Source organism: Rhinoderma darwinii, chromosome 3 (assembly GCF_050947455.1).
Source record: "Rhinoderma darwinii isolate aRhiDar2 chromosome 3, aRhiDar2.hap1, whole genome shotgun sequence".
NCBI lineage: Eukaryota > Metazoa > Chordata > Amphibia > Anura > Rhinodermatidae > Rhinoderma > Rhinoderma darwinii.
Window position 1 is genome coordinate 76,849,666 of NC_134689.1, and position 23,955 is coordinate 76,873,620.

Here is a 23,955-nt window from a genome sequence, read left to right on the forward strand (position 1 = left end):
CTCATGCCAAGCCAGAGTTCCAGGGTGATTGGTGGTAGGTCCCGGTGGGGGGGCAGCGGGAGAAACCTACATCCCCATGCCCAGCCAGAGTTCCAGGGTGATTGGTGGTAGGTCCCGGTGGGGGGGCAGCGGGAGCAACCTGCATCCCTATGCCCAGCCAGAGTTCCAGGGTGATTGCAGGTAGGTCCCGGTGGGGTGGAAGGGGGTCAGCGGGAGCAAACCGCATCCCCATGCCCAGCCAGAGTTCCAGGGTGATTGCAGGTAGGTCCCGGTGGGGTGGAAGGGGGGGCAGCGGGACCAACCTGTGTCCCTATGCCCAGACAGAGTTCCAGGGTGATTGGTGGTAGGTCCCGGTGGGGGGGGCAGCGGGAGAAACCTACATCCCCATGCCCAGCCAGAGTTCCAGGGTGATTGGTGGTAGGTCCCGGTGGGGGGGCAGCGGGAGCAACCTGCATCCCTATGCCCAGCCAGAGCTCCAGGGTGATTGGTGGTAGGTCCCGGTGGGGGGCAGCGGGAGCAACCTGCATCCTCATGCCCAGCCAGAGTTCCAGGGTGATTGGTGGTAGGTCCCGGTGGGGGCCAGCGGGAGCAACCTACATCCCTATGCCCAGCCAGAGTTCCAGGGTGATTGGTGGTAGGTCCCGGTGGGGGGGGCAGCGGGAGCAACCTACATCCCTATGCCCAGCCAGAGTTCCAGGGTGATTGGTGGTAGGTCCCGGTGGGGTGGAAGGGGAGCAGCGGGAGCAACCTGCATCTCCATGCCCAGACAGAGTTCCAGGGTGATTGCAGGTAGGTCCCGGTGGGGGGGCAGCGGGAGCAACTTGCATCCCCATGCCCATCCAGAGTTTCAGGATGATTGCAGGTATGTCCCGGTGGGGTGGAAGGGGGGGCAGCGGGAGCAACCTGCATCCCCATGCCCAGCCAGAGTTCCAGGGTGACTGGTGGTAGGTCCCGGTGGGGTGGAAGGGGGGGCAGCGGGACCAACCTGTGTCCCTATGCCCAGCCAGAGTTCCAGAGTGATTGCAGGTAGGTCCCGGTGGGGTGGAAGGGGGTCAGCGGGAGCAAACCGCATCCCCATGCCCAGCCAGAGTTCCAGGGTGATTGCAGGTAGGTCCCGGTGGGGTGGAAGGGGGGGCAGCGGGACCAACCTGTGTCCCTATGCCCAGCCAGAGTTCCAGAGTGATTGCAGGTAGGTCCCGGTGGGGTGGAAGGGGGTCAGCGGGAGCAACTTGCATCCCCATGCCCAGCCAGAGTTCCAGGGTGATTGCAGGTAGGTCCCGGTGGGGTGGAAGGGGGTCAGCGGGAGCAAACCGCATCCCCATGCCCAGCCAGAGTTCCAGGGTGATTGCAGGTAGGTCCCGGTGGGGTGGAAGGGGGTCAGCGGGAGCAACTTGCATCCCCATGCCCAGCCAGAGTTCCAGGGTGATTGCAGGTAGGTCCCGGTGGGGGGGGCAGCGGGACCAACCTGTGTCCCTATGCCCAGCCAGAGTACCAGAGTGATTGCAGGTAGGTCCCGGTGGGGTGGAAGGGGGTCAGCGGGAGCAAACCGCATCCCCATGCCCAGCCAGAGTTCCAGGGTGATTGCAGGTAGGTCCCGGTGGGGTGGAAGGGGGGGCAGCGGGACCAACCTGTGTCCCTATGCCCAGCCAGAGTTCCAGAGTGATTGCAGGTAGGTCCCGGTGGGGTGGAAGGGGGGGCAGCGGGACCAACCTGTGTCCCTATGCCCAGCCAGAGTTCCAGAGTGATTGCAGGTAGGTCCCGGTGGGGTGGAAGGGGGTCAGCGGGAGCAACTTGCATCCCCATGCCCAGCCAGAGTTCCAGGGTGATTGCAGGTAGGTCCCGGTGGGGTGGAAGGGGGGGCAGCGGGACCAACCTGTGTCCCTATGCCCAGCCAGAGTTCCAGAGTGATTGCAGGTAGGTCCCGGTGGGGTGGAAGGGGGTCAGCGGGAGCAACTTGCATCCCCATGCCCAGCCAGAGAACCAGGGTGATTGCTGGTAGGTCCCGGTGGGGTGGAAGGGGGGGCAGCGGGACCAACCTGTGTCCCTATGCCCAGCCAGAGTTCCAGAGTGATTGCAGGTAGGTCCCGGTGGGGTGGAAGGGGGTCAGCGGGAGCAAACCGCATCCCCATGCCCAGCCAGAGTTCCAGGGTGATTGCAGGTAGGTCCCGGTGGGGTGGAAGGGGGGGTAGCGGGACCAACCTGTGTCCCTATGCCCAGCCAGAGTTCCAGAGTGATTGCAGGTAGGTCCCGGTGGGGTGGAAGGGGGTCAGCGGGAGCAACTTGCATCCCCATGCCCAGCCAGAGTTCCAGGGTGATATCAGGTAGGTCCCGGTGGGGTGGAAGGGGGTCAGCGGGAGCAAACCGCATCCCCATGCCCAGCCAGAGTTCCAGGGTGATTGCAGGTAGGTCCCGGTGGGGTGGAAGGGGGGGGCAGCGGGACCAACCTGTGTCCCTATGCCCAGCCAGAGTTCCAGAGTGATTGCAGGTAGGTCCCGGTGGGGTGGAAGGGGGGGCAGCGGGACCAACCTGTGTTCCTATGCCCAGCCAGAGTACCAGAGTGATTGCAGGTAGGTCCCGGTGGGGTGGAAGGGGGTCAGCGGGAGCAACTTGCATCCCCATGCCCAGCCAGAGTTCCAGGGTGATTGCAGGTAGGTCCCGGTGGGGTGGAAGGGGGGGCAGCGGGACCAACCTGTGTCCCTATGCCCAGCCAGAGTTCCAGAGTGATTGCAGGTAGGTCCCGGTGGGGTGGAAGGGGGTCAGCGGGAGCAAACCGCATCCCCATGCCCAGCCAGAGTTCCAGGGTGATTGCAGGTAGGTCCCGGTGGGGTGGAAGGGGGGGCAGCGGGACCAACCTGTGTCCCTATGCCCAGCCAGAGTTCCAGAGTGATTGCAGGTAGGTCCCGGTGGGGTGGAAGGGGGTCAGCGGGAGCAACTTGCATCCCCATGCCCAGCCAGAGTTCCAGGGTGATATCAGGTAGGTCCCGGTGGGGTGGAAGGGGGTCAGCGGGAGCAAACCGCATCCCCATGCCCAGCCAGCGTTCCAGGGTGATTGCAGGTAGGTCCCGGTGGGGTGGAAGGGGGGGCAGCGGGACCAACCTGTGTCCCTATGCCCAGCCAGAGTTCCAGAGTGATTGCAGGTAGGTCCCGGTGGGGTGGAAGGGGGGGCAGCGGGACCAACATGTGTCCCTATGCCCAGCCAGAGTACCAGAGTGATTGCAGGTAGGTCTTGGTGGGGTGGAAGGGGGTCAGCGGGAGCAACTTGCATCCCCATGCCCAGCCAGAGTTCCAGGGTGATTGCAGGTAGGTCCCGGTGGGGTGGAAGGGGTGGCAGCGGGACCAACCTGTGTCCCTATGCCCAGCCAGAGTTCCAGAGTGATTGCAGGTAGGTCCCGGTGGGGTGGAAGGGGGTCAGCGGGAGCAAACCGCATCCCCATGCCCAGCCAGAGTTCCAGGGTGATTGCAGGTAGGTCCCGGTGGGGTGGAAGGGGGGGCAGCGGGACCAACCTGTGTCCCTATGCCCAGCCAGAGTTCCAGAGTGATTGCAGGTAGGTCCCGGTGGGGTGGAAGGGGGTCAGCGGGAGCAACTTGCATCCCCATGCCCAGCCAGAGTTCCAGGGTGATATCAGGTAGGTCCCGGTGGGGTGGAAGGGGGTCAGCGGGAGCAAACCGCATCCCCATGCCCAGCCAGAGTTCCAGGGTGATTGCAGGTAGGTCCCGGTGGGGTGGAAGGGGGGGCAGCGGGACCAACCTGTGTCCCTATGCCCAGCCAGAGTTCCAGAGTGATTGCAGGTAGGTCCCGGTGGGGTGGAAGGGGGGGCAGCGGGACCAACCTGTGTCCCTATGCCCAGCCAGAGTACCAGAGTGATTGCAGGTAGGTCCCGGTGGGGTGGAAGGGGGTCAGCGGGAGCAACTTGCATCCCCATGCCCAGCCAGAGTTCCAGGGTGATTGCAGGTAGGTCCCGGTGGGGTGGAAGGGGGGGCAGCGGGACCAACCTGTGTCCCTATGCCCAGCCAGAGTTCCAGAGTGATTGCAGGTAGGTCCCGGTGGGGTGGAAGGGGGTCAGCGGGAGCAACTTGCATCCCCATGCCCAGCCAGAGAACCAGGGTGATTGCTGGTAGGTCCCGGTGGGGTGGAAGGGGGGGCAGCGGGACCAACCTTTGTCCCTATGCCCAGCCAGAGTTCCAGAGTGATTGCAGGTAGGTCCCGGTGGGGTGGAAGGGGGTCAGCGGGAGCAAACCGCATCCCCATGCCCAGCCAGAGTTCCAGGGTGATTGCAGGTAGGTCCCGGTGGGGTGGAAGGGGGGGCAGCGGGACCAACCTGTGTCCCTATGCCCAGCCAGAGTTCCAGAGTGATTGCAGGTAGGTCCCGGTGGGGTGGAAGGGGGTCAGCGGGAGCAACTTGCATCCCCATGCCCAGCCAGAGTTCCAGGGTGATTGCAGGTAGGTCCCGGTGGGGTGGAAGGGGGTCAGCGGGAGCAAACCGCATCCCCATGCCCAGCCAGAGTTCCAGGGTGATTGCAGGTAGGTCCCGGTGGGGTGGAAGGGGGTCAGCGGGAGCAACTTGCATCCCCATGCCCAGCCAGAGAACCAGGGTGATTGCTGGTAGGTAAGGAGATCCATTTGGTGACCAAACAGCAGTGAAAATAAAAAGGCCCAAATGTCAAAGAATGACACTTTTAATACTGAAAGTGAAACATTTAAAATCAAGTTAAAGTGGGGTATGTTCAGAAATGTCAGAGACGGTAATGAGCAGCAGAGGCAGGCCGGGGCAGAGTTCCAGGGCCAGGGGTGTGACGGCAGGCAGCGTAGGCCGGGGCAGAGTTCCAGGGCGGTGGGGAGAGGACTAGGCCTCAAATCCAAGGAGATCCATTTGGTGACTAAACAGCAGTGACAATAAAAAGGCCCAAATGCCAAAGAATGACACTTTTAATACTGAAAGTGAAACATTTAAAATCAAGTTAAAGTGGGGTATGTTCAGAAATGTCAGAGACGGTAATGAGCAGCAGAGGCAGGCCGGGGCAGAGTTCCAGGGCCAGGGGTGTGACGGCAGGCAGCGTAGGCCGGGGCAGAGTTCCAGGGCGGTGGGGAGAGGACTAGGCCTCAATCCAAGGAGATCCATTTGGTGACCAAGCAGCAGTGAAAATAAAAAGGCCCAAATGTCAAAGAATGACATTTCTGCTACTGAAAGTGAAACATTTGAAAGTGAAACATTTAAAATCAAGTTAAAGTGGGGTATGTTCAAAAATGTCAGAGGCGGTGGTGAACAGCAAGGGCAGGCCGGGGCAGAGTTCCAGGGCCAGGGGTGTGACGGCAGGCAGCGTAGGCCGGGGCAGAGTTCCAGGGCGGTGGGGAGAGGACTAGGCCTCAATCCAAGGAGATCCATTTGGTGACCAAGCAGCAGTGACAATAAAAAGGCCCAAATGTCAAAGAATGACATTTCTGCTACTGAAAGGGAAACATTTGAAAGTGAAACATTTAAAATCAAGTTAAAGTGGGGTATGTTCAAAAATGTCAGAGGCGGTGGTGAACAGCAAGGGCAGGCCGGGGCAGAGTTCCAGGGCCAGGGGTGTGACGGCAGGCAGCGTAGGCCGGGGCAGAGTTCCAGGGCGGTGGGGAGAGGACTAGGCCTCAATCCAAGGAGATCCATTTGGTGACCAAGCAGCAGTGACAATAAAAAGGCCCAAATGTCAAAGAATGACATTTCTGCTACTGAAAGTGAAACATTTGAAAGTGAAACATTTAAAATCAAGTTAAAGTGGGGTATGTTCACTTAATTCAGAGGCGGTGGTGAACAGCAGAGGTAGGCCGGGGCAGAGTTCCAGGGCCAGGGGTGTGACGGCAGGCAGCGTAGGCCGGGGCAGAGTTCCAGGGCGGTGGGGAGAGGACTAGGCCTCAATCCAAGGAGATCCATTTGGTGACCAAGCAGCAGTGACAATAAAAAGGCCCAAATGTCAAAGAATGCCATTTCTGCTACTGAAAGTGAAACATTTGAAAGTGAAACATTTAAAATCAAGTTAAAGTGGGGTATGTTCACAAATGTCAGAGGCGGTGGTGAGCAGCAGAGGCAGGCCGGGGCAGAGTTCCAGGGCCAGGGGGTGACGGCAGGCAGCGTAGGCCGGGGCAGAGTTCCAGGGCGGTGGGGAGAGGACTAGGCCTCAATCCAAGGAGATCCATTTGGTGACCAAGCAGCAGTGAAACTGAAAAGGCCCAAATGTCAAAGAATTGCATTTCTGCTACTGAAAGTGAAACATTTGAAAGTGAAACATTTAAAATCAAGTTAAAGTGGGGTATGTTCACAAATGTCAGAGGCGGTGGTGAGCAGCAGAGGCAGGCCGGGGCAGAGTTCCAGGGCCAGGGGTGTGACGGCAGGCAGCGTAGGCCGGGGCAGAGTTCCAGGGCGGTGGGGAGAGGACTAGGCCTCAATCCAAGGAGATCCATTTGGTGACCAAGCAGCAGTGAAAATAAAAAGGCCCAAATGTCAAAGAATGACATTTCTGCTACTGAAAGTGAAACATTTGAAAGTGAAACATTTAAAATCAAGTTAAAGTGGGGTATGTTCACAAATGTCAGAGGCGGTAGTGAACAGCAGAGGCAGACCGTGGCACAGTTCCAGGGCCAGAGTGTGACACTGTCCGCCGATAGATAACCCTTTGCACATTATCGTCATCATCATTATCAGCAGCAGTTGCTGTCAGCCAGCTCCAGAGTGTATGAGCGGGGTGTGCTGCCCATTGCAGCCCGGGGCAGAGGAGCCGTAGGATTTTTTCATAATAAAAAAATCTTTTTTTTTATGGCATTTTCGGAAGCCTCAAGCCCACCTGGAGTTGCACGAGCAATGCCACGTCGGCGTCTCCTTCCGAAAGCGGCCGGGAGCCAGTTCCGAGTATGAGCGGCGTGTGCCTGCCTTTTGCACCCGTGGGGGGATAGAGGGGCCCCTGGGGAGCTTGTACATGCCGGCAGCTTCCTTGTGGGAGCTCCACAGCGCCCGCGGCGAGTCCCGTTGTGTCCAGCCGGCTGACAAGCACTTCCGGTCCGCGAAGGATGCATGTCAGCGGCGGTGTGCCCGCTCCGGGTGTGAGCGGCGTGTGCCTGCCTATGGCATCCTGGGGGGGATAGAGGAGCCATGGGGAAGCCGTGCCAGCCCGGTTGCAGCCGTGTACGAGCTCCTCAGCGCCAGCGTCGGAGTTTGAGGGCTTTAGCGGTATGCACGGCCAACTCATGCCGACCTCCTGGAACTCCCCGTCGGCTTCGCTCGCGGGTCGGTCCCGCTGATTTTTCTACCTTCATAATAAAAAATCTTTTTTTTTTTATGGCATTTTCGGAAGCCTCAAGCCCACCTGGAGTTGCACGAGCAAGGCCACGTCGGCGTCTCCTTCCGAAAGCGGCCGGGAGCCAGTTCCGAGTATGAGCGGCGTGTGCCTGCCTTTTGCACCCGTGGGGGGATAGAGGGGCCCCTGGGGAGCTTGTACATGCCGGCAGCTTCCTTGTGGGAGCTCCACAGCGCCCGCGGCGAGTCCCGTTGTGTCCAGCCGGCTGACAAGCACTTCCGGTCCGCGAAGGATGCATGTCAGCGGCGGTGTGCCCGCTCCGGGTGTGAGCGGCGTGTGCCTGCCTATGGCATCCTGGGGGGATAGAGGAGCCATGGGGAAGCCGTGCCAGCCCGGTTGCAGCCGTGTACGAGCTCCTCAGCGCCAGCGTCGGAGTTTGAGGGCTTTAGCGGTATGCACGGCCAACTCATGCCGACCTCCTGGAACTCCCCGTCGGCTTCGCTCGCGGGTCGGTCCCGCTGATTTTTCTACCTTCATAATAAAAAAATCTTTTTTTTTTTATGGCATTTTCGGAAGCCTCAAGCCCACCTGGAGTTGCACGAGCAAGGCCACGTCGGCGTCTCCTTCCGAAAGCGGCCGGGAGCCAGTTCCGAGTATGAGCGGCGTGTGCCTGCCTTTTGCACCCGTGGGGGGATAGAGGGGCCCCTGGGGAGCTTGTACATGCCGGCAGCTTCCTTGTGGGAGCTCCACAGCGCCCGCGGCGAGTCCCGTTGTGTCCAGCCGGCTGACAAGCACTTCCGGTCCGCGAAGGATGCATGTCAGCGGCGGTGTGCCCGCTCCGGGTGTGAGCGGCGTGTGCCTGCCTATGGCATCCTGGGGGGGATAGAGGAGCCATGGGGAAGCCGTGCCAGCCCGGTTGCAGCCGTGTACGAGCTCCTCAGCGCCAGCGTCGGAGTTTGAGGGCTTTAGCGGTATGCACGGCCAACTCATGCCGACCTCCTGGAACTCCCCGTCGGCTTCGCTCGCGGGTCGGTCCCGCTGATTTTTCTACCTTCATAATAAAAAAATCTTTTTTTTTTTATGCCATTTTCGGAAGCCTCAAGCCCACCTGGAGTTGCACAAGCAAGGCCACGTCGGCGTCTCCTTCCGAAAGCGGCCGGGAGCCAGTTCCGAGTATGAGCGGCGTGTGCCTGCCTTTTGCACCCGTGGGGGAATAGAGGAGCCATGGGGAAGCTGTGCATGCCCAAGCTTCAAACTGTCACCATGTCAACAGACATGGTGACAGCGTCCCGATCGCAAAGCAGGATTCAAACAGGACCAATCAGAGTGGTCCCTGTGCCGGAAACGAGCTGTGATTGGTCAGTACTGACAGGCCAATCATAGCGCAGGAGCAGTGTTGCCTGCCTATTGCACCCGTGAGGGGAATAGAGGAGCCATGGGGAAGCTGTGCATGCCCAAGCTTCAAACTGTCACCATGTCAACAGACATGGTGACAGTGTCCCGATCGCAAAGCAGGATTCAAACAGGACCAATCAGAGTGGTCCCTGTGCCGGAAACGAGCTGTGATTGGTCAGTACTGACAGGCCAATCACAGCGCAGTAGCAGTGGTGCCTGCCTATTGCACCCGTGGGGGGGATAGAGGAGCCATGGGGAAGCTGTGCATGCCCAAGCTTCAAACTGTCACCATGTCAACAGACATGGTGACAGCGTCCCGATCACAAAGCAGGATTCAAACAGGACCAATCAGAGTGGTCCCTGTGCCGGAAACGAGCTGTGATTGGTCAGTACTGACAGGCCAATCACAGCGCAGGAGCAGTGGTTTGCCGGCATCTCCGTCTCTGACAAGCTCTTTCCTGTCAGAGAGCTTGTGAGAGACGGAGACAGGAATAAATACAGTGCGTAAGTTCAAAAAAACCAGCGATCTGCCGCTTTTCTGCCCTTTTGTGCCCACTAACCTGTTTTTAGTTAGTTAGGTAGCACAAGTTTTTCAGTATGGCCAAAAGAGTCTTTTCAGCCGAGGAAGCATCTGCAATGCTGTGTTCCGACACGGACAGCGCAAGTGAAGGTGAGGAGCAGTTCGTGCTTCCATCTTCCTCTGCATCTAGTGACTCTGAATCTGCACCCCCCAGTCGGCGTAGAAGAGCCGTAGTTCCTGATCTGCCTGAGCTGACCTGGGAAGCTGCAGAGAATTATACCCCCCAGGTGCCTGAGTTTACAGCCCGCTCAGGCATTCAAATTGAAATGACGGGTTTCAGCCCCATTGATTATTTTAACCTTTTTTTTTCAGACTCCCTTTTAGCGTTAATGGTCCAGCAGACCAACATCTATGCGGAACAATTTATCGCCCAGAACCCTGACTCTTATTATGGGAGAAGCCAAAATTGGACCCCCACAAACCTAGTGGAATTGCGGAAGTTTTGGGGCATATTTTTAAGTTTTGGCCTAATAAAAAAGCCTAGGATTAGAGACTATTGGTCCCTTGATATTTTATATAACACCCCCATTTACCGCACAGTAATGCCAAGGAAGCGCTTCGAAGCCATCCTGAAATTCCTTCATTATAATGATAATAGCCAGTGCCCACCCCCACAGGCCCCAAATTTTGATAGGCTATATAAAATACGACCATTGATTGCCCACTACTCCCAAATTTTTTCCCACGTTTATACCCCCCAGCAAAATATTTCGGTAGATGAATCCCTAGTCAGCTTCAAGGGTAGACTGCACTTCAGGCAGTATCTACCCAATAAAAGAGCCCGGTACGGCATAAAGCTCTACAAGCTGTGCGAAAGTGCCACCGGTTACACCTACTCCTTTAGGGTCTATGAGGGAAAAGACTCCCATATAGATCCCCCAGAATGCCCCCCTTTCCTTGGAATTAGTGGAAAGATCGTATGGGATCTTATCCATCTTTTACTTGGGAAAGGCTATCATCTTTATCTGGACAACTTTTATAACAGTGTCCCCTTAGTAAAAGTTCTCTTGTCCAGATCCACCTTGGCATGCGGAACAATCCGCAAAAATAAGAAGGGCCTCCCCAAAACATTGCTGGGTCAGATCCTAAAATCTGAAGAGTCTAACATTTTGGGGCGTGTTTTGGCATAGTGGGTTTTTTCATTATCGCTGTCGGAATGACATTGCAGTGTGTTTAAGAAAAGTTGTATAGTCAGAAGTGGGATTTGAACCCACGCCTCCAGGGGAGACTGCGACCTTAACGCAGCGCCTTAGACCGCTCGGCCATCCTATAACATTCACTCAAGTAAGCAGAGGAATCTGTATTGTCTTACATAGTTTACTTAAATATGAGTATTCAAAAGTGGGATTTAAATCCACGCCTTCACGAGAGACTGCTCGGTCATCCTATCCTACACAAATAAGAAAACTTTCAAGATTGGATGCCAAGCCAGTCATCTGAAGAGTCTAACATTTTGGGGCGTGTTTTGGCATAGTGGGTTTTTTCACTAGCGCTGTCGGAATGACATTGCAGTGTGTTTAATAAATGTTGTATTGTCAGAAGTGGGATTTGAACCCACGCCTCCAGGGGAGACTGCGACCTGAACGCAGCGCCTTAGACCGCTCGGCCATCGTGACTAATAGAAAAGCCAAGCCTTTCAGAAATGGAAGAAAAAACCGTCATGTTAAGGGTCCAGTTTTTGGGAATTTAAAATAGAAAGATTAGAACTGTTTCTTGTCCATTTCCATCATGTAGTTATTGGTTTATGATTAACAGTGCTGTAACAAAGAGGTCCTGAAGAACCCTTGTTCTTGCTTTAACCTGAAAATACAGAAAAACTACCCTGGGAGGTACCCAGCAGTAGTTTAGTGGAGTTCCATTCTCTATAACATTCACTCAAGTAAGCAGAGGAATCTGTATTGTCTTACATAGTTACTTAAATATGAAATAGAAAATAGAAAGATTAGTACTGTTTCTTGTCCATTTCCATCATGTAGTTATTGGTTTATGATTAACAGTGCTGTAAAAAAGAGGTCCTGAAGAACCCTTGTTCTTGCTTTAACCTGAAAATACAGAAAAACTACCCTGCGAGGTACCCAGCAGTAGTTTAGTGGAGTTCCATTCTCTATAACATTCACTCAAGTAAGCAGAGGAATCGGTATTGTCTTACATAGTTTACTTAAATATGAGTATTCAAAAGTGGGATTTAAATCCACGCCTTCACGAGAGACTGCTCGGTCATCCTATCCTACACAAATAAGAAAACTTTCAAGATTGGATGCCAAGCCAGTCATCTGAAGAGTCTAACATTTTGGGGCGTGTTTTGGCATAGTGGGTTTTTTCACTAGCGCGGTCGGAATGACATTGCAGTGTGTTTAATGAAAGTTGTATTGTCAGAAGTGGGATTTGAACCCACGCCTCCAGGGGAGACTGCGACCTGAACGCAGCGCCTTAGACCGCTCGGCCATCCTGACTTATCGAAAAGCCAAGCCTTTCAGAAATGGAAGAAAAAACCGTCATGTTAAGGGTCCAGTTTTTGGGAATTTAAAATAGAAAGATTAGAACTGTTTCTTGTCCATTTCCATCATGTAGTTATTGGTTTATGATTAACAGTGCTGTAAAAAAGAGGTCCTGAAGAACCCTTGTTCTTGCTTTAACCTGAAAATACAGAAAAACTACCCTGGGAGGTACCCAGCAGTAGTTTAGTGGAGTTCCATTCTCTATAACATTCACTCAAGTAAGCAGAGGAATCTGTATTGTCTTACATAGTTTACTTAAATATGAGTATTCAAAAGTGGGATTTAAATCCACGCCTTCACGAGAGACTGCTCGGTCATCCTATCCTACACAAATAAGAAAACTTTCAAGATTGGATGCCAAGCCAGTCATCTGAAGAGTCTAACATTTTGGGGCATGTTTTGGCATAGTGGGTTTTTTCACTAGCGCTGTCGGAATGACATTGCAGTTTGTTTAAGAAAAGTTGTATTGTCAGAAGTGGGATTTGAACCCACGCCTCCAGGGGAGACTGCGACCTGAACGCAGCGCCTTAGACCGCTCGGCCATCCTGACTTATAGAAAAGCCAAGCCTTTCAGATATGGAAGAAAAAACCGTCATGTTAAGGGTCCAGTTTTTGGGAATTTAAAATAGAAAGATTAGAACTGTTTCTTGTCCATTTCCATCATGTAGTTATTGGTTTATGATTAACAGTGCTGTAACAAAGAGGTCCTGAAGAACCCTTGTTCTTGCTTTAACCTGAAAATACAGAAAAACTACCCTGGGAGGTACCCAGCAGTAGTTTAGTGGAGTTCCATTCTCTATAACATTCACTCAAGTAAGCAGAGGAATCTGTATTGTCTTACATAGTTACTTAAATATGAAATAGAAAATAGAAAGATTAGTACTGTTTCTTGTCCATTTCCATCATGTAGTTATTGGTTTATGATTAACAGTGCTGTAAAAAAGAGGTCCTGAAGAACCCTTGTTCTTGCTTTAACCTGAAAATACAGAAAAACTACCCTGGGAGGTACCCAGCAGTAGTTTAGCGGAGTTCCATTCTCTATAACATTCACTCAAGTAAGCAGAGGAATCGGTATTGTCTTACATAGTTTACTTAAATATGAGTATTCAAAAGTGGGATTTAAATCCACGCCTTCACGAGAGACTGCTCGGTCATCCTATCCTACACAAATAAGAAAACTTTCAAGATTGGATGCCAAGCCAGTCATCTGAAGAGTCTAACATTTTGGGGCGTGTTTTGGCATAGTGGGTTTTTTCACTAGTGCTGTCGGAATGACATTGCAGTGTGTTTAAGAAAAGTTGTATTGTCAGAAGTGGGATTTGAACCCACGCCTCCAGGGGAGACTGCGACCTTAACGCAGCGCCTTAGACCGCTCGGCCATACTGACTTATAGAAAAGCCAAGCCTTTCAGATATGGAAGAAAAAACCGTCATGTTAAGGGTCCAGTTTTTGGGAATTTAAAATAGAAAGATTAGAACTGTTTCTTGTCCATTTCCATCATGTAGTTATTGGTTTATGATTAACAGTGCTGTAACAAAGAGGTCCTGAAGAACCCTTGTTCTTGCTTTAACCTGAAAATACAGAAAAACTACCCTGGGAGGTACCCAGCAGTAGTTTAGTGGAGTTCCATTCTCTATAACATTCACTCAAGTAAGCAGAGGAATCTGTATTGTCTTACATAGTTACTTAAATATGAAATAGAAAATAGAAAGATTAGTACTGTTTCTTGTCCATTTCCATCATGTAGTTATTGGTTTATGATTAACAGTGCTGTAAAAAAGAGGTCCTGAAGAACCCTTGTTCTTGCTTTAACCTGAAAATACAGAAAAACTACCCTGGGAGGTACCCAGCAGTAGTTTAGTGGAGTTCCATTCTCTATAACATTCACTCAAGTAAGCAGAGGAATCGGTATTGTCTTATATAGTTTACTTAAATATGAGTATTCAAAAGTGGGATTTAAATCCACGCCTTCACGAGAGACTGCTCGGTCATCCTATCCTACACAAATAAGAAAACTTTCAAGATTGGATGCCAAGCCAGTCATCTGAAGAGTCTAACATTTTGGGGCGTGTTTTGGCATAGTGGGTTTTTTCACTAGCGCTGTCGGAATGACATTGCAGTGTGTTTAATGAAAGTTGTATTGTCAGAAGTGGGATTTGAACCCACGCCTCCAGGGGAGACTGCGCCCTGAACGCAGCGCCTTAGACCGCTCGCCATCCTGACTTATCGAAAAGCCAAGCCTTTCAGAAATGGAAGAAAAAACCGTCATGTTAAGGGTCCAGTTTTTGGGAATTTAAAATAGAAAGATTAGAACTGTTTCTTGTCCATTTCCATCATGTAGTTATTGGTTTATGATTAACAGTGCTGTAAAAAAGAGGTCCTGAAGAACCCTTGTTCTTGCTTTAACCTGAAAATACAGAAAAACTACCCTGGGAGGTACCCAGCAGTAGTTTAGTGGAGTTCCATTCTCTATAACATTCACTCAAGTAAGCAGAGGAATCTGTATTGTCTTACATAGTTTACTTAAATATGAGTATTCGAAAGTGGGATTTAAATCCACGCCTTCACGAGAGACTGCTCGGTCATCCTATCCTACACAAATAAGAAAACTTTCAAGATTGGATGCCAAGCCAGTCATCTGAAGAGTCTAACATTTTGGGGCATGTTTTGGCATAGTGGGTTTTTTCACTAGCGCTGTCGGAATGACATTGCAGTGTGTTTAAGAAAAGTTGTATTGTCAGAAGTGGGATTTGAACCCACGCCTCCAGGGGAGACTGCGACCTGAACGCAGCGCCTTAGACCGCTCGGCCATCCTGACTTATAGAAAAGCCAAGCCTTTCAGATATGGAAGAAAAAACCGTCATGTTAAGGGTCCAGTTTTTGGGAATTTAAAATAGAAAGATTAGAACTGTTTCTTGTCCATTTCCATCATGTAGTTATTGGTTTATGATTAACAGTGCTGTAACAAAGAGGTCCTGAAGAACCCTTGTTCTTGCTTTAACCTGAAAATACAGAAAAACTACCCTGGGAGGTACCCAGCAGTAGTTTAGTGGAGTTCCATTCTCTATAACATTCACTCAAGTAAGCAGAGGAATCGGTATTGTCTTACATAGTTTACTTAAATATGAGTATTCAAAAGTGGGATTTAAATCCACGCCTTCACGAGAGACTGCTCGGTCATCCTATCCTACACAAATAAGAAAACTTTCAAGATTGGATGCCAAGCCAGTCATCTGAAGAGTCTAACATTTCGGGGCGTGTTTTGGCATAGTGGGTTTTTTCACTAGCGCTGTCGGAATGACATTGCAGTGTGTTTAATGAAAGTTGTATTGTCAGAAGTGGGATTTGAACCCACGCCTCCAGGGGAGACTGCGACCTGAACGCAGCGCCTTAGACCGCTCGGCCATCCTGACGTATCGAAAAGCCAAGCCTTTCAGAAATGGAAGAAAAAACCGTCATGTTAAGGGTCCAGTTTTTGGGAATTTAAAATAGAAAGATTAGAACTGTTTCTTGTCCATTTCCATCATGTAGTTATTGGTTTATGATTAACAGTGCTGTAACAAAGAGGTCCTGAAGAACCCTTGTTCTTGCTTTAACCTGAAAATACAGAAAAACCACCCTGGGAGGTACCCAGCAGTAGTTTAATTGAGTTCCATTCTCTATAACATTCACTCAAGTAAGCAGAGGAATCTGTATTGTCTTACATAGTTACTTAAATATGAAATAGAAAATAGAAAGATTAGTACTGTTTCTTGTCCATTTCCATCATGTAGTTATTGGTTTATGATTAACCCCTTCCCTCTTTAGCCACTTTTGACCTTCCTGACAGAGCCTCATTTTTCAAATCTGACATGTGTCACTTTATGTGGTAATAACTCCGGAATGCTTTCACCTATCCAAGCGATTCTGAGATTGTTTTCTCGTGACACATTGGACTTTATGTTACTGGCAAAATTTGCTCGATATGTTCAGTATTTAATTGTGAAAAACACCAAAATTTAGCGAAAAATTGCAAAAATTAGCATTTTTCTCAATTTAAATGTATCTGCTTGTAAGACAGGCAGTTATAATACACAAAATTGTTGCTAATTAACATCCCCCATATGTCTACTTTAGATTGGCATCGTTTTTTGAACATCCTTTTATTTTTCTATGACCTCACAAGGCTTAGAACTTTAGCAGCAATTTCTCACATTTTCAAGAAAATTTCAAAAGGCTATTTTTACAGGGGCCAGTTCAGTTGTGAAGTGGTTTTGAGGGCCTTATATATTAGAAACCCCAAAAAAGTCACCCCATTTTAAAAACTTCACCCCTCAAAGTATTCAAAACAGCATTTAGAAAATGTCTTAACCCTTTAAACATTTCACAGGAATTAAAGCAAAGTAGAGGTGAAATTTACAAATTTCATATTTTTCTGCAGAAATACATTTTTAATACAATTTGTTTTATAACACAGAAGGTTTTACCAGAGAAATGCAACTCAATATTTGTTGCCCAGTTTTTGCAGTTTTAGGAAATATCCCACATGTGGCCGTAGCGTGCTACTGGACTGAAACACCGGCCTCAGAAGCAAAGGAGCACCTAGTGGATTTTGGGGCCTTATTTTTGTTAGAATATATTTTAGGCACCATGTCAGGTTTGAAGGGCTCTTGCGGTGCCAAAACAGTCAAAATCCCCCAAAAGTGACCCCATCTGGGAAACTAGACACCTCAAGGAAATTATCTAGGGGTGTAGTGAGCATTTTCACCGCACAGGTTTTTTACAGAAATTATTGGAAGTAGGCCGTGAAAATTAAAATCAACATTTCTTCAAAGAAAATGTAGGTTTAGCGATTTTTTTTCTCATTTCCACAAGGACTAAAGGAGAAAAAGCACCGCAAAATTTGTAAAGCAATTTCTCCCGAGTAAAACAATACCTCACATGTGGTAATAAACGGTTGTTTGGAGACACGGCGTGGCTGAGAAGGGAAAGAGCGCCATTTGGCTTTTGGAGTTCACATTTAGCAGGAATGGTTTGCGGAGGCCATGTCACATTTACAAAGCCCCTGAGGGGACAAAACAGTGAAAACCCCAAACAATTGACCCCATTTTGGAAACTATACCCCTTGAGGAAATTATCTAGGGGTATAGTGAGCATTTTGACCCCACAGGTTTTTTGCAGAAATTTTTGCAAGTAGGCTGTGAAAATGAAAATCTACATTTTTTCAAATAAAATGTAGGTTTAGCTAATTTTTTTTCATTTCCACAAGGACTAAAGGAGAAAAATCACCATAAAATTTGTAAAGAAATTTCTCCCGAGTAAAACAGTACCCCACATGTGGTAATAAACGGCTGTTTGGACACACGGCGAGGCTGAGAAGGGAAAGAGCGCCATTTGGCTTTTGGAACTCAAATTTAGCAGGAATGGTTTGCGGAGGCCATGTTACATTTACAAAGCCCCTGAGGGGACAAAACAGTGGAAACCCCCCACAAGTGACCCCATTTTGGAAACAACACCCATTGAGGAAATTATCTAGGGGTATAGTGAGCGATTTGACACCACAGTTTTTTTGCAGAAATTATTGGAAGTAGGCCCTGAAAATAATAATCTACATTTTTTCAAAGAAAATGTAGGTTTAGCTAATTTTTTCTCATTTCCAGAAGGACTAAAGGAGAAAAAGCACCACAAAATTTGTAAAGCAATTTCTCCCGAGTAAAACAATACCCCACATGTGGTAATAAACGGCTGTTTGGACACACGGCAGGGCTTAGAAGGGAAAGAGCGCTATTTGGCTTTTTGAGATCACATTAAGCAGGAATGATTTGCGGAGGCCAGGTCACATTTGCAAAGCCCCTGAGGGGACAAAACAATGAAAACGCCCAAAAAGGGACTCCATTTAGGAAACTACACCTCTTGAAGAATGCATCTAGGGGTGTAGTGAGCATTTTGACCCCACAGATGTTTCATAGAATTTATTAGAATTAGGCAGTGAAAATAAAAACAGTCCTTTTTCTTCAATAAGACGTAGCTTTAGCGCAAATTTTTTCATTTTCTCAACAAATAAAGGAAAAAAAGAACCCAACATTTGTAAAGCTATTTCTCCCGAGTACGGCAATACCCCATATGTGGTCATAAACTGCTGTTTGGGCAAACGGCAGGGCTCAGAAGGGAAGGACCGCCATTTGGAGTGCAGATGTTGCTGGATTGGTTTCTGGGCACCTGTGGGCCCAAAACAGTGGAAATCCCCCAGAAGTGACCCCATTTTGTAAACTACACCCCTCAATGCATTTACCAAGGGGTGTAGTAAGCATTTTAACCCTGCAGGTGTTTTGTAGAAATTAGTGTGCGCTCAATGTTGCAGAGTGAAAATGGGATTTTTTTCCATAGATATGCCAATATGTGGTGCCCGGCTTGTGCCACCATAACAAGACAGCTCTCTAATTATTATGCGGTGTTTCCCGGTTTTAGAAACACCCTACATGTGGCCCTAATCTTTTGTCTGGACATATGACAGGGCTCAGAAGTGAAGAGTACCATGCGGAGTGGAGGCCTAATTTGGCGATTTACAAAGTATTGGTTCACAACTGCAGAGGCTCAGATGTGAAATAATAAAAAGAAACCCCTGATAAGTGACCCCATTATGGAACTGCACCCCTCAAGGCATTTATTAAGGGGTGTAGTGAGCATTTTCACCCCACAGGTCTTTTCCATAAATGAATGCGCTGCGGATGGTGCAAATTAAAAATTTATATTTTTCCCTAGATATGCCATTCAGTGGCAAATATGTCATGCCCAGCTTATGACGCTGGAGACACACACCACAAAAATTGTTAAAAGGGTTCTCACGGGTATGACGGTGCCATATATGTTGAAGGAAACTGCTGTTTGGGCACGCTGTAGGGTTCAGGGCCGAGGGAGCACCATTTGGCTTTTGGAGAGCGGATTTTGCTTGGTACTATATTTGTTTGAGTATTGCTGGTGTTTTAGAATGTGGGGGTACATGTAAGCGGGGCGGAGTATATAAGGGGCATAGTCAGGTGGTATAAAAAAATAAAAATAATCCATAGATGTGTGTTACGCTGTGAAGCAATCCTTTCTGCACAGGCCGGTGTCGCACTGATAAATGGTGTCATTTCTTATCCCCCTTTTGGTCCACACTCCGCGCCTTTGTAGTTTGGGGAATTTTGCTGGGAAAGTATTATCCTGGTATAATACGGGCACCGTCGCTTCCATCGGATATGATTGGGCCCTCCCTTCCTGGTTCCCTAATTTTAGGTCCTTGATAAATCGCCTCTTGAAACAGAAGAAATGTTCTCCTCGGGCACAACTGCATATTTTTTTATTTCCTGACTTATTGGAGCCATAACTAATTTTATTTTTCATAGACGTAGCGGTATGAGGGCTGGTTTGTTGCGGGACGAGCTGTAGTTATTATTGGTACCATTTTGGGGTACATGTGACTTTTTGATCACCTTTTATCCTATTTTTTGGGATGCCAGGTAAACCAAAAAACGCAATTCTGGCACAGCTTTTTTTGTTTTTTTTTTATACAGAGTTCACCACGCATTATAAACTACATGTTACCTTTATTCTGCGGGTCAGTACGATTCCGGCGATACCTCATTTATAGAACTTTTTTATGTTTTACAACTTTTTGCACAATAAAATTACTTTTGTAAAAAGAATGTATTTTTTCTGTCGCCAAGTTGTGAGAACCATAACGTTTTAATTTTTTTGTCGACGGAGTTGTATGAGGGCTTGTTTTTTGCGGGACGAGCTATAGTTTTTAAAGGGACCATTTTTGGATACGTGCGACTTTTTGATCACTTTTTATTGTAATATTTGTAGGGCAAAGTGACTAAAAAACAGAAACTCTGGTAACGTTTTTTACGGGTTTTTTTTACGCTGTTCACCGCGTGCAATAAATAATATAATATTTTGATACCTCCGGTCGTTACGGTCGTGGCGATACCAAATACATATGGTTTATTATTATTTTTCAATAATAAAGGACTTGATAAGAGTAAAAGGGGGATTGTGTGTTATTTGATTACTAGAAACTTTTATTGTTTTCAAACTTTTATTTTTTGCACTTTTTTTTACACTTTTTTATACTTTTTTTACACTTTTTCTCAAGTCCCACTAGGGGACTTGAAGGTCCAACGGTCAGATTTTTTTTTTTCTAATACATTGCACTACCTATGTAGTGCAATGTATTAGATCTGTCAGTCATTCACTGACAGCAAGCCGTTTAGGCTTCGCCTCCCGGCGGGGCCTAAATCGGCTTCCGTAATGGCAGAGCAGGAGACCATTGTGTCTCCTGTTGCCATAACAGCAGTCGCCAGTCCCGATTGCCTGTCAGGGCTGGCGATCTGCTTGTAACCGCTACGATGCAGCAATCGCTTTCGATTGCTGCATCGAAGGGGTTAATGGCAGGGATCGGAGCTAGCTCCGGTTCCTGCCGTTACAGGTGGATGTCAGCTGTACAGTACAGCTGACTTCCACCGCTGATGACGCCGGATCAGCTCCTGACCCGGCGCCATCTTGCCGGCAGCTACGGAAGCCGATCAGGCTCCGCCGCCGGGCGGATCTTGACCGGCTTCGGTGCTAGGCAGACCGGGAGGCCAGTATTAGGCCTCCGGTTGCCATTGCAGCCACCGGAACCCCGGCAATTTCATTACTGGGGTTCCGATGAGCTGCAAACACCTTAAGTGCAGCGATCGCGTTTGAGCGCTGCACTTAAGGGGTTAATGGCGGGGATCGAAGCTAATTTCGGTCCCCGCCGTTACAGTCGGATGTCAGCTGTAAGATACAGCTGAGATCCGGTGATGATGGGACCGGCTCAGCTTCTGAGCCGGTGCCAAACGTTTGACGTACATGTACGGCAAGATGCGGGAAGTCAGTACTTTCCATGACGTACATGTACGTCAAATGTCGGGAAGGGGTTAACAGTGCTGTAAAAAAGAGGTCCTGAAGAACCCTTGTTCTTGCTTTAACCTGAAAATACAGAAAAACTACCCTGGGAGGTACCCAGCAGTAGTTTAGTGGAGTTCCATTCTCTATAACATTCACTCAAGTAAGCAGAGGAATCGGTATTGTCTTACATAGTTTACTTAAATATGAGTATTCAAAAGTGGGATTTACATCCACGCCTTCACGAGAGACTGCTCGGTCATCCTATCCTACACAAATAAGAAAACTTTCAAGATTGGATGCCAAGCCAGTCATCTGAAGAGTCTAACATTATGGGGCGTGTTTTGGCATAGTGGGTTTTTTCACTAGCGCTGTCAGAATGACATTGCAGTGTGTTTAATGAAAGTTGTATTGTCAGAAGTGGGATTTGAACCCACGCCTCCAGGGGAGATTGCGACCTGAACGCAGCGCCTTAGACCGCTCGGCCATCCTGACTTATCGAAAAGCCAAGCCTTTCAGAAATGGAAGAAAAAACCGTCATGTTAAGGGTCCAGTTTTTGGGAATTTAAAATAGAAAGATTAGAACTGTTTCTTGTCCATTTCCATCATGTAGTTATTGGTTTATGATTAACAGTGCTGTAAAAAAGAGGTCCTGAAGAACCCTTGTTCTTGCTTTAACCTGAAAATACAGAAAAACTACCCTGGGAGGTACCCAGCAGTAGTTTAGTGGAGTTCCATTCTCTATAACATTCACTCAAGTAAGCAGAGGAATCGGTATTGTCTTACATAGTTTACTTAAATATGAGTATTCAAAAGTAGGATTTAAATCCACGCCTTCACGAGAGACTGCTCGGTCATCCTATCCTACACAAATAAGAAAACTTTCAAGATTGGATGCCAAGCCAGTCATCTGAAGAGTCTAACATTTTGGGGCATGTTTTGGCATAGCGGGTTTTTTCACTAGCGCTGTCGGAATGACATTGCAGTGTGTTTAAGAAAAGTTGTATTGTCAGAAGTGGGATTTGAACCCACGCCTCCAGGGGAGACTGCGACCTGAACGCAGCGCCTTAGACCGCTCGGCCATCGTGACTTATAGAAAAGCCAAGCCTTTCAGAAATGGAAGAAAAAACCGTCATGTTAAGGGTCCAGTTTTTGGGAATTTAAAATAGAAAGATTAGCACTGTTTCTTGTCCATTTCCATCATGTAGTTATTGGTTTATGATTAACAGTGCTGTAACAAAGAGGTCCTGAATAACCCTTGTTCTTGCTTTAACCTGAAAATACAGAAAAACTACCCTGGGAGGTACCCAGCAGTAGTTTAGTGGAGTTCCATTCTCTATAACATTCACTCAAGTAAGCAGAGGAATCTGTATTGTCTTACATAGTTTACTTAAATATGAGTATTCAAAAGTGGGATTTAAATCCACGCCTTAACGAGAGACTGCTCGGTCATCCTATCCTACACAAATAAGAAAACTTTCAAGATTGGATGCCAAGCCAGTCATCTGAAGAGTCTAACATTTTGGGGCGTGTTTTGGCATAGTGGGTTTTTTCACTGGCGCTGTCGGAATGACTTTGCAGTGTGTTTAATAAATGTTGTATTGTCAGAAGTGGGATTTGAACCCACACCTCCAGGGGAGACTGCGACCTTAACGCAGCGCCTTAGACCGCTCGGCCATCCTGACTTATAGAAAAGCCAAGCCTTTCAGAAATGGAAGAAAAAACCGTCATGTTAAGGGTCCAGTTTTTGGGAATTTAAAATAGAAAGATTAGAACTGTTTCTTGTCCATTTCCATCATGTAGTTATTGGTTTATGATTAACAGTGCTGTAACAAAGAGGTCCTGAAGAACCCTTGTTCTTGCTTTAACCTGAAAATACAGAAAAACTACCCTGGGAGGTACCCAGCAGTAGTTTAGTGGAGTTCCATTCTCTATAACATTCACTCAAGTAAGCAGAGGAATCTGTATTGTCTTACATAGTTACTTAAATATGAAATAGAAAATAGAAAGATTAGTACTGTTTCTTGTCCATTTCCATCATGTAGTTATTGGTTTATGATTAACAGTGCTGTAAAAAAGAGGTCCTGAAGAACCCTTGTTCTTGCTTTAACCTGAAAATACAGAAAAACTACCCTGCGAGGTACCCAGCAGTAGTTTAGTGGAGTTCCATTCTCTATAACATTCACTCAAGTAAGCAGAGGAATCGGTATTGTCTTACATAGTTTACTTAAATATGAGTATTCAAAAGTGGGATTTAAATCCACGCCTTCACGAGAGACTGCTCGGTCATCCTATCCTACACAAATAAGAAAACTTTCAAGATTGGATGCCAAGCCAGTCATCTGAAGAGTCTAACATTTTGGGGTGTGTTTTGGCATAGTGGGTTTTTTCACTAGCGCTGTCGGAATGACATTGCAGTGTGTTTAATGAAAGTTGTATTGTCAGAAGTGGGATTTGAACCCACGCCTCCAGGGGAGACTGCGACCTGAACGCAGCACCTTAGACCGCTCGGCCATCCTTACTTATCGAAAAGCCAAGCCTTTCAGAAATGGAAGAAAAAACCGTCATGTTAAGGGTCCAGTTTTTGGGAATTTAAAATAGAAAGATTAGAACTGTTTCTTGTCCATTTCCATCATGTAGTTATTGGTTTATGATTAACAGTGCTGTAAAAAAGAGGTCCTGAAGAACCCTTGTTCTTGCTTTAACCTGAAAATACAGAAAAACTACCCTGGGAGGTACCCAGCAGTAGTTTAGTGGAGTTCCATTCTCTATAACATTCACTCAAGTAAGCAGAGGAATCGGTATTGTCTTACATAGTTTACTTAAATATGAGTATTCAAAAGTGGGATTTAAATCCACGCCTTCACGAGAGACTGCTCGGTCATCCTATCCTACACAAATAAGAAAACTTTCAAGATTGGATGCCAAGCCAGTCATCTGAAGAGTCTAACATTTTGGGGCGTGTTTTGGCATAGTGGGTTTTTTCACTAGTGCTGTCGGAATGACATTGCAGTGTGTTTAAGAAAAGTTGTATTGTCAGAAGTGGGATTTGAACCCACGCCTCCAGGGGAGACTGCGACCTGAACGCAGCGCCTTAGACCACTCGGCCATCGTGACTTATAGAAAAGCCAAGCCTTTCAGAAATGGAAGAAAAAACCGTCATGTTAAGGGTCCAGTTTTTGGGAATTTAAAATAGAAAGATTAGAACTGTTTCTTGTCCATTACCATCATGTAGTTATTGGTTTATGATTAACAGTGCTGTAACAAAGAGGTCCTGAAGAACCCTTGTTCTTGCTTTAACCTGAAAATACAGAAAAACTA

The 23,955-nt window shown here is 48.3% G+C and overlaps 7 non-coding genes across 7 annotated transcripts; all 7 read right to left on the bottom strand.

Annotated features, from left to right (window-relative positions):
• Nucleotides 1–11,614: 11,614 nt before the first annotated feature.
• On the bottom strand, nt 11,615–11,697 carry TRNAL-CAG (transfer RNA leucine (anticodon CAG)). The gene has a single exon. It is a non-coding gene; the product is annotated as a tRNA-Leu (tRNA).
• Nucleotides 11,698–12,209: 512 nt separating this feature from the next.
• TRNAL-CAG (transfer RNA leucine (anticodon CAG)) lies at nt 12,210–12,292 on the bottom strand. Its single transcript has one exon. It is a non-coding gene; the product is annotated as a tRNA-Leu (tRNA).
• Nucleotides 12,293–13,046: 754 nt separating this feature from the next.
• Nucleotides 13,047–13,129, bottom strand: TRNAL-AAG (transfer RNA leucine (anticodon AAG)). The gene has a single exon. It is a non-coding gene; the product is annotated as a tRNA-Leu (tRNA).
• Nucleotides 13,130–14,477: 1,348 nt separating this feature from the next.
• Nucleotides 14,478–14,560, bottom strand: TRNAL-CAG (transfer RNA leucine (anticodon CAG)). The gene has a single exon. It is a non-coding gene; the product is annotated as a tRNA-Leu (tRNA).
• A 512-nt stretch (nt 14,561–15,072) lies between these two features.
• Nucleotides 15,073–15,155, bottom strand: TRNAL-CAG (transfer RNA leucine (anticodon CAG)). The gene has a single exon. It is a non-coding gene; the product is annotated as a tRNA-Leu (tRNA).
• Nucleotides 15,156–21,046: 5,891 nt separating this feature from the next.
• TRNAL-CAG (transfer RNA leucine (anticodon CAG)) lies at nt 21,047–21,129 on the bottom strand. The gene has a single exon. It is a non-coding gene; the product is annotated as a tRNA-Leu (tRNA).
• A 1,107-nt stretch (nt 21,130–22,236) lies between these two features.
• Nucleotides 22,237–22,319, bottom strand: TRNAL-AAG (transfer RNA leucine (anticodon AAG)). Its single transcript has one exon. It is a non-coding gene; the product is annotated as a tRNA-Leu (tRNA).
• Nucleotides 22,320–23,955: the final 1,636 nt, after the last annotated feature.